Raw genomic sequence first — 16862 nt, 5'->3', positions numbered from 1 at the left:
ATGACCCAGATAACCACAATGGTCTGATCACTCACCTAGAGCCAGACATCCTGGAATGCAAACTCAAGTGGACCTTAGGAAGCATCACTATAAACAAAGCTAATGGAGGTGATGAAATTACAGTTGAGTTATTTCAAATCCTAAAAGATGATGCTGTGAAAGTGCTGCACTCTATATGCCAGCAAATTAGGAAAACTCAGCAGTGGCCACAGGACTGGAAAAGATCAGTTTTCATTCCAAATCCCAAAGAAAGGCAATGCCAAAGAATGTTCAAACTACTGCACAATTGCACTTGTCTCACACGCTAGCAAAGTAATGCTCAAAATTTTCCAAGCCAGACTTCAACAGTACATGAACTGTGAAGTTTCAGATGTTCAAGCTGGATTTAGAAAAGGCAGAGGAACCAGAGATCAAATTGCCAACATCTGTTGGATCATCAAAAAAGTAAGAGAGTTCCAGAAAAACATCTACTTTTGCTTTATTGACTACACCAAAGCCTTTGACTGTGTGGATCACAACAAACTGTGGAAAATTCTTCAAGAGATGGGAATACCAGATGACCTTATCTGCCTCTTGAGAAATCTGTATGCAGGTCAAGAAGCAGCAGTTAGAACTGGACATGGAACAACAGACTGGTTCCAAATTGGGAAAGGAGTATGTCAAGGCTATATGTTGTCACCCTGCTTATTTAACTTATATGCAGAATACATCATGAGAAATGTCAGGTGGGATGAAACATAAGCTGGAATCAAGATTGCCGGGAGAAATATCAATAACCTCAGATATGCAGATGACACCACCCTTATGGCAGAAAACAAAGAAGAATTAAAGAGCCGTTTGATGAAATTGAAAGAGGAGAGTGAAAAAGTTGGCTTAAAGCTCAACATTCAGAAAACTAAGATCATGGCATCTGGTCCCATCCCTTCATGGCAAATAGATGGGGAAACAGTGGAAACAGTGGCTGACTTTATTTTTCTGGGCTCCAAAATCACTGCAGATGGTGACTGCAGCCATGAAATTAAAAGGTGCTTGGTCCTTGGCAGAAGAGCTACCACCAAACTAGGCAGCATATTAAAAAGCAGAGACATTACTTTGCCAACAAAGGTCCGTCTAGTCAAAGCTATGGTTTTTCCAGTAGTTACATGTGGATATTAGAGTTGGAGTATAGAAAAAGCTGAATGCTACAGAATTGATGATTTTGAACTGTGGTGTTGGAGATGACTCTTGAGAGTCCTTTGGATTGCAAGGAGATACAACCAGTCAACCCTAAAGGAAATCAGTCCCAAATATTCATTGGAAGGACTGATGTTGAAGTTGAAACTCTAATATTTTGGCCACCTGATGTGAAGAACTGACTTATTGGGAAAGACCCTGATGCTAGGAAAGATTGAAGGTGAGAGGAGAAGGGGACGACAGAGGATGAGATGGTTGGATGGTATCACCGACTCAATGGATGTGAGTTTGAGTAAGCTCTGGGAGTTGGTGATGTACAGCGAAGCCTGGCTTGCTGCAGTCCATGGGGTCGCAAAGAGTCGGACCTGACTGAACTGAATACCAGAGTATGGCACACAATAGGTCCTCAGTGATTGTTACTTTCTCTAAGGAGAGGACTTCCAGAACTTTCAGGAAGTGAGAGGGCATTAAAAAAACCAAACCAAACCAAAGAAACCGAAAAACATCTAGTGGGTTAGGTGAGGCTAGGTTGGACAGAAGGCAGTACTATCAAAATAGAAGGATTCAGATTCAACCAAGAGTACTAACAGGTTGAGGAGCACTGGGCTCAGAACTGCACATATACTGACTTCTGCTGTTGTTCAGTTGCTAAGTTGTGTCTGATTCTCTTGAGACCCTATGAACTGTAGCCCACCAGGCTCCTCTGTCTGTGGGATTTCTCAGAAAAGAATACTGGAATGGGCTGCCATTTCCTTCTCCAGGGGATCTTCCCCACCCAGGGATTGTATATATGTCTCCTGCATTGCCAGGCACATTCTTTACCACTGATCCCCCAAGGAAGGTCATGGGGGTAGATATACAATTACACTGAGTTAGCCACAAACGTGTGAAGATGATGGTCTTTATCTCGTTGGCAAATGAAGAAATGATGTCCTGAAAGACTAAGTACCTTGCCCCAAGTCTTGTTGCTGGAGCTTTCTTCAAGGAATGAACGTCTTCTATGCTATTTTTTTAAAGAATGTTCATACTGTGAAATTCACCTCTAGACAATGGTTCTTACTATTCACAAAAAACGGCAACTATATAACTATCTAATTATCCACTATGTAACTATCTAATCCCAGAGTATTTTCATTGCCCTAAAGAGAATCTCTGTACTCATTAGCATTCACTCCCCATTCCTCCCTCCCTTGGACCCTGGCTACCAGTGTTTTGCTTTATATTTCTATGGATTTGCCTTTTCTGAACATTTTATATAAGTAAAATCAAACAAGATGTGACCTCTGTGTCTGGCTTCTTTCATTTAGCATAATGTGTCAAAGTTCATTCATGTTGTAGCATAAATTAGTATTTCATTTCTTTGTTTGACTGGGTAATACCCCATTGTATGAATAGATGACATTTTGTTTATTCATTCATTGGTTGATAGAAGTTTTGATGGTTTTCACTTTTTGTTTTGAGTAAAATTGTGGTGAACATCTGTGTACGAATTTTTGTGTAGATATATGCTTTCAATTCTCTTGGGTATATATACCTAGGAATAAAATTGCTGAGTCATGTAATAAATTTACGGTTAACTTTTTGAGGAATTGTCAAACTGTGTTTCCAAAGTGATTGTATCATTTTACATCCCCAACAGCAATGTATGAGAACTCCATTTTCTCTACATACTTGTCAACACTTGTTATTATTTGTCTTTGGATCGTAGTCATCCTAGTGGATGTGAAGTGATATCTCACTGAGGATTTGATTTGCATTTTCCCAAGGACAAATGATGTCAAACATTTGTTCATGTGATTATTGAGATATATATATACACATATATATATATGTATATATAGTCACATTTTAAAGCTCTATTAAGATAGAATTTGCATACCATGAAATTCACCAATTTTAAGTTTACAACTCAAATGGCTTTAAGACCTTAATTTTTTCCTGATATAGGTGCTTAAAACTATCTCTTTAATCCCTGCTTTAGCTACATCCCCAAAATTTTGATATTAGTTTTTATAGAGTTCAAATTATTTTCTAACTTTTCATGTTTTTTATATTGAACTATTGTTGGTTTGCCATTAGTACATTATGTCAGTTTCAAGTGTGCAGTTAATGATTCAGTTATTCACATATACGCATATACATATTTAGATTTCAGATTGTTTTCTGTTATAGTTTATTACAAGATGTTGAATACAGTTCTTTGTGCTATACAGTAAATTTTTGTTTCTTACATATTTTGTGTATATTAGTTTGTATCTGTTAGACCCATACTTCTTATTTATCCTTCTCCCTTTGGAAACCATAAACTTGTTTCCTATGTCTGTGAATCTGTTTTTGTTTTGTATAGAGATTCCTTTGTATTACTTTTTGATTCCACAATAAGTGATATCATATGATATTTGTCTTTCTCTATCTGACTTCACTTATTTTTATATTCTCTAAGTCCATCCATATTGCTTCAAATGGCAATCTTTTATTCTTTTTCATGGCCAAGTTATGTTCCATTTTCTGTATTTATATCTCTATCTCTCTATATATGTGTATATCACATCTTATTAAACCAATCTGTTGATGAGCATTTGGGTTGCTTCTGTATCTTGGCTATTGTAAATAGTACTGCTATGAACATTGGAGTGCATGTATCTTTTCATATTAGAGTTTCATCTTTTCCAGATAAATGTCAGGAGTGGAATTGTTGGATCATATGATAGCCTATTTTTAATTTTATAAGGAAACTCTTTCAGTTTTCCATTGTGGCTGCACCAGCTTACATTCCCACCAATAGTTTTGAAAGGTTTCCTTTCATCCACATCCTACCCAGCATTTATTATTGATATTTGCAGACTTTTTGATGGTAACTATTCTGACTGGTTTGAGGTGATACCTGTTGTAGTTTTGATTTGCATTTCTCTAATAATTAGCAGTGTTGAACATCTCTTTGTGTACCTTTTGGCTATCTGTATGTTTTTCTTAGAGAAATGTCTATTGAGTTCTTCTGCCCATTTTTTGATTGGGTTGTTTGGTTTTGTGACTGGGTTGTTTGGTTTTGTGATTGGGTTGTTTTGGTTTTTGATATTGAGTTATATGAGTTGTTTGTAAATTTTGAATACTATCTCCTATCAGTTGTATCATTTGCAAGTATTTTTTCCTATTTCATAAATTTTTTTTATTTGTGGTTTTCTTCACTGTGTGAAAGATTTCAAGTTTGATTAAGTCCCATTTGTTTATTTTTTGCTTTTATTTCTTTTGGGAGACTGACCTAAGAAAATAGTGCTATAATTTATATCCAAGAATATTTTACCTGTGTTCTCTTTTAGGAGTTTTATGGTGTCATGTATTTTATTTAGGTCTCTAAACCACTTTCATTTTATTTTTGTATATTGTATTAGAGAATGTTCTGATTTCGCTGATTTACATGTAGCTATCCAGCTTTCCCAGGCTTCCCTGGTGGCTCAGCTGGTAAAGACTGCCTGCAATGCGGGAGACCTGGGTTCGATCCCTGGGTTGGGAAGATCCCCTGGACAAGGGAACGGCTACCCACTCCAGTATTCTGACCTGGAGAATTCCATGGACAGAGGAGCCTGGCAGGCTATAGTCCCTGGGGTTGCAAAGAGTCGGACATGACTGAGCAACTTTCACTTTCATCCTGCTTTCCCAACACACTTACTAAAGAGATTGCCTTTTCTTCATTGTATATTTTTGCCTCCTTTATTGTACATTAATTGACCATAGGTCTGTGGGTTTATTTCTGGGCTCCCTGTTTTATTGCTCTATATGTCCGTTTTTTGCGCCAGTACCTTGCTGTTTTTGACTACTGTAGTTCTGTATTATCTGAAGTCTGGAAGAAAGGGTTGTCTCTCCAGCTTCATTATTTTTCCTCATGATTGCTTTGCAATTCTGGGTCTTCTGTGTATATATATATGTTTTTGAGAAGTGTCTTCAGCTGCTTTTTAATTGGACTATGTGTTTTTTTGAGATATAAGAGTTCTTTATATATTATAAACATTAAATACTTATCAGATATATGATTCACAAATATTTTCTCTCATTCTGTGGTTTGTCTTTTCACTTTCTTGATAGTGTCCTCTTATGCTTAAAAGCTTTTAATTTTAATAAAGTAGAATATATCAAGTTTTCTTTTGTTACTTGTGTTTTTGATGTCATATCTAAACTTCTACTGATTAAGTTAAAGATCATGAAGCTTTATCCTTATGTTTTCTTAAAGAGTGTCACAGTTTTAGCCCTGATATTTGATCTTTAATCCATTTTGAGTTAATAAGGACCTAGCTTCATTGCTTTGCATGTTAAATTGTCCTGCACTATTTGTTGAAGAAATTATTCACTCCCCATTAAATGGTTTTGGCATCCTTGTCAGAAATCAGTTGATCATAGATGTATTCTTGGACTTTAAATTCTATTCTATTGGTCTGAATGTCTATTCTGGTGTCAGTACCACACTGCTTTGGTTACTGTAATGTTTTAGTGAATTTTGAAAGAAGTAATATTTTTCTTACTGTATTCTACTTTTTAAAGATTCCTTGCATTTTCATAAGTATTTTAGGATCAGCTTCTGAAACTATATCAACTGGAATTTTGGAAGAAGATTATACTGAATATGTAGATCAATTTAGGGAAGTATTGCCACCATGGCTTTCTTGGTGGCTCAGATGGTAAAGAATCTGCCTGCAATGCAGGAGAGATGGATTTGATCCCTGGCTTGGGAAGATCTCCTGGAGATGGAAATGGCTACCCACTCCAGTATTTTTGCCTGGAGCATTCCATGGACAGAGGAGCCTGGTGGGCTACAGTCCATGGGACTGTAGAATTGGACATGACTGAATAACTAACTTTCACTTTCTTTTCATTGTCATTTAATAATATTAAATAAACTTTTTTTAACTTATTTTTGTTATTGTTGGGGTATAATTGACATATTAGTTTCATGTATAGAACATGATTCAATATGTGTATACATTGTAAAATGATTACCACAAGGTCTAGTTAATATCCATCCTCATAATAGTTAGAAATAAATTTTTCTTGTCATGAGAGATTTTAAGATTTACTCTCTAAGCAAATTTCAAATTTGTAATACAGTATTGTTAACTATAATCATTCCAATGCACATTGTATCCCCATAATTCATTTATTTCTTAACTGGAAGGTTGTGCCTTTTGCCTCCCTTCATCCATATATCTCATTTCCAACCCCTCACCTTTGGCAACCACCAATCTGATTTCTGTATCTTTGAGCTTTTTTTCTTGTTGTTGTTTTAGATTCCATCTATAAGTATGATCATACAGTATTTGTCTTTGTCTGATTTATCTCACTTAGCATAATGCCCTTAAGGTCTATCCATGTTGTACCAAACGGCAAGATTTCATTCTTTTTTATGGTAGTATAATATTCCAGTGTGTGTGTGTATGTGTGTGTGTGTGTATATCACATTTTCTTTATCTATTCATCCATCAATGGATACTTGGATTGTTTTCGTGTTGACTATTGTAAATAGTGCTTCAATGAACATGGAGTACATTACCTTTTCAAGTTAGTGTTTTCCTTTTCTTTTTTAACATCTATTTTTCAATCGGAGTATAATTGCTTTACACTATTGTGTCAGTTTCTGCTGTACAAGTGAATCAGATATAAGCATACATATAATCCCTTCTCCTTGCAAGTGTTTTCCTTTTCTTCAGATAAATGCTCAGCAGTGAATGTTTTGGATCATATAGTAGTTCTATTTTTAATTTTTTGAAGCACCATTATATTATTTTCCATAGTGACTGTACCAATTTACATTCTCAACCAACAGTGCACAAATATTCCCTTTTCTCCACATCCCTGCCAACTCTTATTATTATTTCCTGTCTTACCTTTCTTTCCTTTTGACTGCACTGGGTCTTTGTTGCCACGTGCAGGCTTTCGCTAGTTGCAGCGAGCAGGGGCTACACTTCATTGCAGTGCACGGGCTTCTCACTGTGGGGGCTTCTCTTGCAGAGCGTGGGCTCTAGTTGCATAGGCTCAGTGGCTGCAGCACGTGGACTCTGTAGTGGTGGAACATGGGCTTAGTTGTGTCACAGCATGTGGGATCTTCCTAAACCAGGGATCAAACCCATGTCCCCTGCATTGGCATATTGTTCAGTCTTAAGTCATGTCTGACTCTTTGTGACCCCAAGGACTGCAGCATGCCAGGCTTAGGGATCCTTCACAATTTTCAGGTGGATTCCTAACTACTGGACCACTAGGGAAGTCCATATTTCTTGTCTTTTTGATAGTAGCCATTTTGACATGTGTGTAATATCTCATTGTGGTTTAGATTTGCATTTCCCTGATGATTAGTGATGGTGGTCATCTTTTCTTGTATCTGTTAGCTATATGTCTTCTTTGGGAAAATATCTGTTCAGATCTGCTCATTTTCAACTGGATTGGTTGTGGTTTTGCTATTGAGTTTTATGAGTTTCTTGTATATTTTAGATATTAATCCCTTATCATGCATATGTTTTGCAAATATATTTTCCCATTCTGTAGGTTGCCTTCTCATTTTGTTGCTGGTTTCCTGTGCTGTACAGAAGCACTTTGGTTTGATCTAGTCTCATTTGTTTATATTTGCTTCTGTTGCCTTTGCTTTTGGTATCAGACTCAAAAAATCATTGCTAAGACCTATGTCAAGGAAATTTCTGCCTATGTTTTCTTCAAGGAGCTTTATGGTTTCAGGTCTTGCATTCAATTCTTCAATTCACTGTGAGTTAATTTTTGCCCACTGTGTAAGATTGTGGTCCAGTTTCATTCTTCAGCTTGTGGCTGTCCTGTTTTCCCAGCACCATTTATTGACGAGATTATCCTTTCTCTGTCCTATATTGTTGTCATAAATTAATTGGCTATTTAAGTGTGGGTTTATTTCTGAGCTCTCTATTTTGCTTCAACAACCTGGTGACTTTTATTTCTTTTTCTTGCCTTGTGCCCTGATTAGCTCCTGCAGTACAATGCTGATTAGAAGTAGTGGGACAAATATTCCAATCTCGGTCCTGACTGTAGAGACAAAGCATCAGTCTTTCCCCCTCAGCTATGATATTAACTGTGAGTTTTTCGTAGATGCTTTTAATCAGTTGAAGAAATTCCCATCTATTTATACTTTGTTAAATATTTTTATTATGAGAGAGTGCTGGGTTTTGTCCATACTTTTGCTGCATCTTTTGAGATGATAATGTGGTTTTATCCTTTATTTTACCAATATGATATATTACATTGATTAATTGTAATCAATTATCATATGTTGAATCACCTTTGAGTTCCTGGGGTAAATTTCACTCTGTCATGATGTATAATCCTTTTAATATGCTGTTAGATTTGTTTTGCCAGCATTTTGCTCAGGATTTTTACATCCATGGTCATAGGAATATAGTTTTCTATAGTTTCTTTCTTATGAATTCTTTGGGGATTTGGTATCAAGGTAATTCTGGCCTCAAAGTGTGAGTTAGGAAGTATTCTTTTCTCTTGTATTATGTTTGAATTATTTAGTTTTTCTTCAAATTTGTCAGTATTTTGGACATCCTACTTCATTAAAAACAGAACTTTATTCTGGGCTATGTGGCGGGGGTGGGGAGGGCAATGCATGAAATGTAATTGGCACCCAGGTGCTTATGCTGGTAGATCATATATCCCAAAGTGCCAAAGACGATGCCATCATGAGTAGACAAGCTGAATACATAGCCAAGTATATAGTCCATGCATGTTCAGCCTGGTTAAACGTAAAAACCTATGTTATAAACGAATCTCAATACACAACCTCTTCTTATTTGTAGACTAACTTTGAAATTTCCAACTAGAGCTGCATCTCTCTTCTCATTTGATCCTCATGGATTCTCTTGACAAAGGTCTGCAAAGTTTGTTTTCCCATTTCTCCCCCAAGGAACAAATACATATATTTCTTGTTTGTGACTATTTCCAGTCTAATTTTGTCTTTGTTCAAGCAATGCATATCAAAATAGCTCAAGGAACTCATCTTCTAGTTATCTCTTGCCCTACAAACATCCTCTTTCAAGAAACTTTTCAGGAAAGTCCAAGCCTAAAATGTTAATGGAAGGACCACACAGTTTAATGTGTATTGAGTAAAGAGAGAAGTATTGTGTGGGCTAGATCACCTTGTGAGATCTTCATGAACCAGGCACAGAGTTGAGCTGAGACTGAAGTATAGGAAAGACTTGGAGTGACGTAGAGATGAGAAGGGTCATTCCAGCTTCAGAAAACAATGTGAGATGTTCCCAGCTCTCAGTGGTGATATTGCTACCTATATGTGTAGCAATAAAGAGGTAACCTGATTGGATCTGTGTATGGGAAAACTTGGTAAGGTAGCGAACCATTGAGAGCATTTTAGAACTTCGAATAGCATTAGAATTCTATTTCCACCATTCTCCAATATACACTTCTTAGTACACTAGTATCCCTCTTAAGTATTGTTTTAACTGAGATATAATTGACATATAACATTACATTAGCTTCAAGCATACGATGTAAAGATTTAGTATTTGTATAATTTGAATAATGATCACCACAATAAGTTGTTAATATCTATCACCACACATAGTTACAAAATTATTTTCTTGTGATGAGAACTTTTAAGATCTACTCTCTTAGCAACTTTCAAATATACAATACAGTATCATTAACTATGGTGGTGGTGGTGGTGGTGGTGGTTTAGTCGCTAAGTTGTGTCTGACTCTTTGCAACCCTATGGACTATAGCCTGCCAGGCTCCTCTGTCCATGGGATTCTCCAGGCAAGAATACTGGAGTGGGTTGCCATTTCCTTCTCCAGGGGATCTTCCCAACCCAGGAATTGAACCTGGGTCTCCTGCATTGCAGGCAGATTCTTTACCAACTGAGCTATGAGGGAAGCCCAACATCCTCTAACTATTAATGAATTTCTCCCAATGGAAAAAATATTAAGAGGTTCTGTGGTCAACTCCATGTAATGATTATTGTTAAAGTCCTTACAGAAAGTTGTCTCAAAGCCTTCAATCAGTGAAGACTTACGTATCTCTAATGAGGCAGTGTAGTACCCCAAAATTTCCTACTTTATTTGGCCATCATGTCCTGTTTAGAAGAAGATGCAAGCAACATATTCAAGATAGAAAATTAAATATGGATTTTAATGTTGATCCAGTCCAACCTCTAACCTTTCAAATGTAGCCTTGAGGAAAGTGCTTCTCTAAGGCTATACATTAAGCCAGAGCCTGTGCTAGGGCTAGAATCCAGGTCTCTGACTCTGGACCATGACAAATTGTGGTGGGTCTTGGTTGTCATGTGTGTCGGTCGGGGGAAACACTACATGCTCTAACAATCAAAGTCAAAATTTCAGTGCCTTGACTCAACAGAAGTTTATTTTTAATTCATGCGGTAGTCTAGTATGGGAGTTCATGGTTAGCAGGCACCTTGCTTCCCTGTTGCTAATCAGAAAACCAGGACCCTGCAATTGTGTGACTCTGCCATCCCCTGAGGCCACAGAGTAGCTAGGGAACCCCGATTTGCTTTTTAAAGTCCCTGGCCCAAGAAAAAGCATAATGCAATGGTTAAGAGTATGGACTCTGGAGTTAGATGTCTTAGGCTGGAATTTCATATCTGAGACTTATTAGCTGTGTTCAACTAATTATTCAGTAAAAATTCAGTAATTATTCAACTACTCTGACCCTCAGTTTCTTTGTCTGTGAAATGGAGACAATAATAGAACTTACCTTATAGGATTGTTATGTGCGTTAAATGAGTTTATGTTTGTCTAACATTTATCTATATCTGACACACATTATGCACTTTATAAAGGGAAAGTGTTAGTCACTCAATTGTGTCTGACTCTTTGTGACCCCACGGACTGTAGCCCGCCAGGCTCCTCTGTCCATGGAATTCTCCAGGCAAGAATACTAGAGTGGGTAGCCATTCCCTTCTCCAGGCGATCTTCCCAACCCAGGGACTGAACCCAGGTCTCATTACATTACAAGCTGATTCTTTACCATCTGAGCCACCAGGGAAGCCCATGTACTTTATAAGTGTTTTATAAATAATAGTAATAATCATGATACTCATGACTCTTGATCGCACTCCACTAGCTATGTCTGGTTGTAAGGATAGCTAGGCAGTTATTTCCCAGTGACTCTTAGAAAGGAATTTTTTAATTTGTTGTAGAGAGCTAACCATCTTTGCAAAAGCTAAACATCAAAAGTTTTTGGAAATAAAGTTTTATTGGAATGTAGCCATGTTCATTTTGTAGTTTTTTTCTTTTTTTAGTGATTAAATACCAAGTGGACACCTTGATCTAAATATCCAGCCTCCAGAACTGTGAGAAATGGATTTCTGTTCTTTATAAGCCATTCAGTCTGTGGTATTTTGTTGTGGTATCCTGAATGAACTAGGACAAGTGTGTTCGGTGTGTGTGTGTGCTCAGTTGTTCAGTCGCGTCCGACGCTGTGGCCCTGTGGACTGTAGCCCGCGAGGCCTCTGGGCCCATGGGATTCTCTCGGCAAGAATACTGGGCTGACACATGGGCTTAGCTGCTCTGAAGCCTGTGGGATCTTCCCGGATCAGGGATCAAACCTGTGTCTCCTGCATTGGCTGGCAGATTCTTTACCGCTGTGACAAGGGCCTAAACTAGCTTATTATGGTGGGAACAAAGGACAACAACGCCTTAAACAATATAATAAAACAATAAAGTAAAAGAATTATTCACACTGTGTTCTTGAATATCATGCTCTCTTCTAAGCCTCTGTCAGCCTCAGATAGGGGAGTGACTTGTAACTGCACTTGGCAATCAAACAGCTTCCTAGGGAATGGCTTGACTTTGCCTCTGAATAGTTTTTAAAAACCTAAGGCTAATTATGTTTAATGTACTGGTGCAGCTTGGGTTTTGGCTTATTGGCTATTATCTTAATGACAGGATTTTTTCTTATCTTGTGAACTGAAATCTCTTTAACATGATAATTATTACTGAACAATACAGGATTCATTTTATTCTGAATATAATCATGCTGTAATATCAGGCATTGCTCTTTGCAATCAATGGAGATTGTTTTTTTTCATTATAGCAGAAAGAAACACTAATTTTAGGAGCCACAATAGAAAGATAAGGTCCATTGGAGCCATTATTGGTATAGGCAACTGATTTCAGGTCATAGCTAGTATTGTTTGCTGAATCACAATAGACTGAGATCCCAGAGCCACTTGTGTAGATAAAGGTACTGATGTAAAGTACACACCTAATCTGAGGGAATTATTGAGTAAGCCATGTGCTTCCTAGATATCAGCCAAGTACAGAACTGTTCCCACCATCTTGGTCTATAGCTCATTGTATTGGGAAAAAGCCTTCCTAGGAAACTGCCTCATCCAATATCCAATATTCAAGTTTAGTATAAGATCACTTATATTTCCCCAAACCACTAATGGACATGTATGGGAAGATATTAGTCCTTTTGTTGACATATTTATTATTTTAAAAATTGCCAGGAGAACTGGGTTATGAAAGTCAATTCAGCAAATATTTACTGAGCACCTACTTCTCCTGCTTATTCTAAACAAAAGCCCTCATTGCAATGAATGTTCTTACTCTGGAAAGCGGGAGCAGTGAGTGGAAGATATAATTTAAGTGATATGCCTATGTGGTTGCCCTGTACACATTAGAGTTTTCAAAATGCTGCTTTAGAGTTCAATTGTCATGTATCTTCTTTATATTTTAACTTTTTATTGATATCTAGTAGTTCAAGTCCTTCAGTGTTGCTCTTTTTTCAAGTTGGTCTTGGCTCTTCCCAGCTTTTGCATTTTCATATAAATTTTAGAAACAGCTTATCAATTTCTCCCAATAAAACATTGCTGACTTTTTGATCAGGAATACACACAACTTATAGAATCTATTTGTGGAGTTGGTATCTTTAAAATACTGTCATCAGTTCGTGAAAATGGTATATTCTTCCACTTATTCAGATTTATCTTTATTTCTATCAATTACATTATGTGATTTTCAGTGTAGAGGTCTTGCATATCTTTTATTATATTTATTACTATAGGTGCATGTGTGCCAAATAGCTTCAGTCATGTCCAACTCTTTGTGACCCTGTGGATTGTTTCCCACCAGGCTGCTCTGTCCACGGGATTCTCTAGGCAAGAATACTGGAATGGGTTTTCATGCCCTCCTCCAGGGGATCTTCCTGACCCAGGGTTCGAACGTCTTGAACCTGCATTCCAGGCAGATTCTTTACCCCTGAGCTACTGGGGAAACTCATTACTATAGGAACTTGATGTTTTTTGATGCTACTTTTAGAATGCTGAAAAATGGACCCCTACCAATATTAGGTCCTAATCCCTGAAACCTGTAAATGTGACCTTATTTGGAAATGAGGTTATGCAAATGTGATTAGGTTAAGGGTTTTGAAGTGAGGAGATTGTCCTGGATTATCTGGATAAGCCCAAAATGCCACCACAGGTCATCTTTGAAAGAGAAACAGGGGGAGGTTTGGCAGAGGCACGCAGGGGAGAATGTCGTGTGAAAATGGAGCAGAAAGAGATTTGAAGATGCTGGTTTTGAAGATCAAGTGATGTTACCTCTAGTCCCAGAATGCCAACAGCCTCCAGAAGGCAGAAGAGGCAGGAGTAGATTCTCTTCTAGAGCCTCCAGAGGAATGTGGCCCTGCTGACATCTTCATTTTGTCCCAATGAAACTGATTTTGAACTTCTGGCCTCCAGAAGAATAAGAGAATAAATGTCTCAAGACACTGAAAGGAATGAACCTTTGGTAGAATTCCCTCATGGTTCAGCTGGTAAAGAATCGCCTGCAACGGGGGAGACCTGGGTACGATCCCTGGGTTGGAAGATCCCCTAGGGAAGGGAAAGGATACCCACTCCAGTACTCTTGTCCAGAGGAGTCCATGGACTGTATAGTCCATGGGGTCGCAAAGAGTTGGACACTACCGAGCGCCTATCACTTCACTTCTGGAGTTGGTAAATGTCTCTAGTTAAAGGGACTCCAAATTCCTGATACCACCATACTTCTGCTTTCTCCTGCATCTTGGCCCAGCAATTTTTAACTGTTTTTTGGGTTCCTCAGTGATTCTGAACAGATTTAAAAATTTTTTTAAAGTTCAGCAGAAGAGTGGTTATCTAATTTCACATTACTCAATAACCACATCTGATTTTTCCTGAGCATATTATAATTTTTTAAAAGTTTATTAATTTCTTGTATTGTTTCTAATTTCTCTACCCTACTCTCTTTCTTCTTTTCTTTCTCCTGTCTCTTCATTTCATGTTAATAGCATAAACTTTCTCTAGATGTCTAGGGAGTCTTGTTTTTTAAAAACATACATTTGAGAAAAGAAGACACTAAATGTTGTTTGGAGATGCATGTGTGTCTGTGTGTGAGAGAGAGAGAGAAGAATGAGGTGGGGGGAGGTTGTTAGCAGACTTCACTGATTAGGGCTAACCTGGCCATTTCCTTGAGAGGACATTAAAACTTTGGTATATGTAAGTCCTTTCTCTTGAGCAGGGGTACACTCCTAGCTTTGAAAGTCCTGGGAAGCCTCACTAATCAGTTTGATGATTTTTCACTTCTTTCTTCAGTACTCAAGCCAGTGCTTCCCCACTTCCTTGATTTGTTCCCTAAGTTTACAGCGCCTCTGCCATGGGTCTGACCAGTTTCATTTCTGGCCCAGTCAACTGCCATCAGGGACCTGATCACATAGAGCATAGAGCTACCACTTTTGTACTGAGGCTAGGGTATTTTTCCAAGAGGATATCAAATGGAAGGACATTATGAGTCAACTCTATAAGGCACATGTGTATATCTTGACTTACTTTCTTGGAGCACTTTTGAAAGTTCTGGAATCCGTTTCCAGAGAAACTACTCCTTTTGGTTTGCGTGAGTGGGAAATAATCAAGCTCTTTTGAGGAATTATCTTCTTATCTTTACAGACTTAAAAGTTCTCATAAGACCAGCCTGGGATACATTTTGGATGATGGGATATCCATCTACTCATGATGGCCCTGGGCCCTCTCATAGCAGTGTCAGTTATGGGACCTGCACAGACAATTAGAGTGAAAACTTCTTTCATTGTTTAGGTGAGTTCTGTTAGTTTCAAATTTAGATGAAGCGACTTGGTGAACCTACTCATATTCCCTTGATGTAGTTGAATAAGAGAGAATAAACTTCAGTAAAGAGACTTTCATTGGAGCCAGAGCCACTCTGGCTGTGTGACCTCCCACATGTCATTCAGACTTGCAGCTTCCTTTTTCTTTACAATGGGAATAATAATGAATCCTTGTTCTGCTCTTAGTCTGTGAAAAGAGTAAACATGTTAAGCATAATGCAGTTTTTCCTTACACTCTTATGTCTTTCATAATTCCAGTGACTTGAAGGCATCTTGCAAAGTTTTCACCCCAGAGAAAGAGGGTCAGTTTGATTCCCCATCCTGTTGTAAAGAGGACCTCCTGTTTCCAGGGAACCCAAGTCCGAGGCAGGTTGGGGCATCATTCTCACTAGAGCTGAAATGGATGGTCTGAGGGAATGACTAGAGAGAGAGCATCTTGTAGAAAAGACAAATTAAAAGCTAGTCTATTTGTCAATTCAGAGGAGCTGAGTCAAAAGTGAGAAGCTCAAATTGGACTAAAACTCGAAAAATCAATCATGAGTGAAACTTTGAAGTAGGCTTGGGAAACAGAGTCTGATGTAATCCCCTAAACTACGCTCCAGGCAGGGCGTGGCCTGAGGGTTCAAAGATCAGGCCCTGAAATACACTAGCCTTATGATTTTTATGTTTCCTATTGATTTTAGTAAAAATTCCAGCATCTACATAAGTATTGAAAAGTAAAAGCTCACCTCTCTTTTCACCCTTTAAATCCTTTTTTGGTGCATTTACACATATATAAAAATATTTTTTAACATAAATGAGATCAATCTGTACATAGCATTATTTTAAATTTAAAAATACATTTTGGCAATTCAGTCACTCAACAAAAATTTTGATTGTTCATCATTTTAGGTGATAGAAATGTGAAAGTGAAGTTGTTTAGTCGTGTCTGAATCTTTGCGACCCTGTGGACTGTAGCCTATCAGGCTCCTCCGTCCATGGGATTCTCCAGGCAAGAACACTGGAGTGGGTTGCCATTTACTCCTCCAGGGGATCTTCCTTACCCAGGGATCGAACCTGGGTCTCCTGCATTGCAGGCAGACGCTTTAACCTCTGAGCCACCAGGGAAGCCAATAGAAATGTAGTGGTAAGCAAAACAGAAATCCCTAAAGATCAACAGCTTTTCACTTTGCTTAAATCCAATTTATGATTTTTTTCCCGCTTTCTTGACTAGTTCTTTTTTGATGTTTAAGAAAATATTTGCCTATTCCAAGGCTATTATCATGTTTCCTTCTAGAAATTTCATGTTATATCTATCCCTTTATGTAGTATCTATCCCTTGATTAAAGACTTGACCTGGTCTGAATCACAAAATTGGTCCAGAAATGGTCAGCCACAGCTCCAACTAGTGCATGAGATACTCCTTACCTTTGGGGCAGTGAGTTTTGTAGCATAGAAGTCTGGGCTGCTGTTGGCTCTCTTTGCTTCCTGAGCATGAAGTATATAGAGAAGAAGAAAGCAGAGATGATAGATGTAAAGAAGCAGCTTCCTGAAAGCATTGTTTGGATACCTGGTTCCCACTGGACCTGAAG

At 37.9% G+C, this 16862-nt stretch overlaps 1 non-coding gene across 1 annotated transcript; it reads right to left on the bottom strand.

Annotated features, from left to right (window-relative positions):
- Positions 1-16326: 16326 nt before the first annotated feature.
- On the bottom strand, positions 16327-16398 carry TRNAC-GCA (transfer RNA cysteine (anticodon GCA)). Its single transcript has one exon. It is a non-coding gene; the product is annotated as a tRNA-Cys (tRNA).
- Between the last annotated feature and the right edge of the window lie 464 nt (positions 16399-16862).

This window comes from Odocoileus virginianus, chromosome 10, assembly GCF_023699985.2.
Source record: "Odocoileus virginianus isolate 20LAN1187 ecotype Illinois chromosome 10, Ovbor_1.2, whole genome shotgun sequence".
Lineage (NCBI taxonomy): Eukaryota > Metazoa > Chordata > Mammalia > Artiodactyla > Cervidae > Odocoileus > Odocoileus virginianus.
This window is presented reverse-complemented; position numbering and strand designations above follow the sequence as displayed.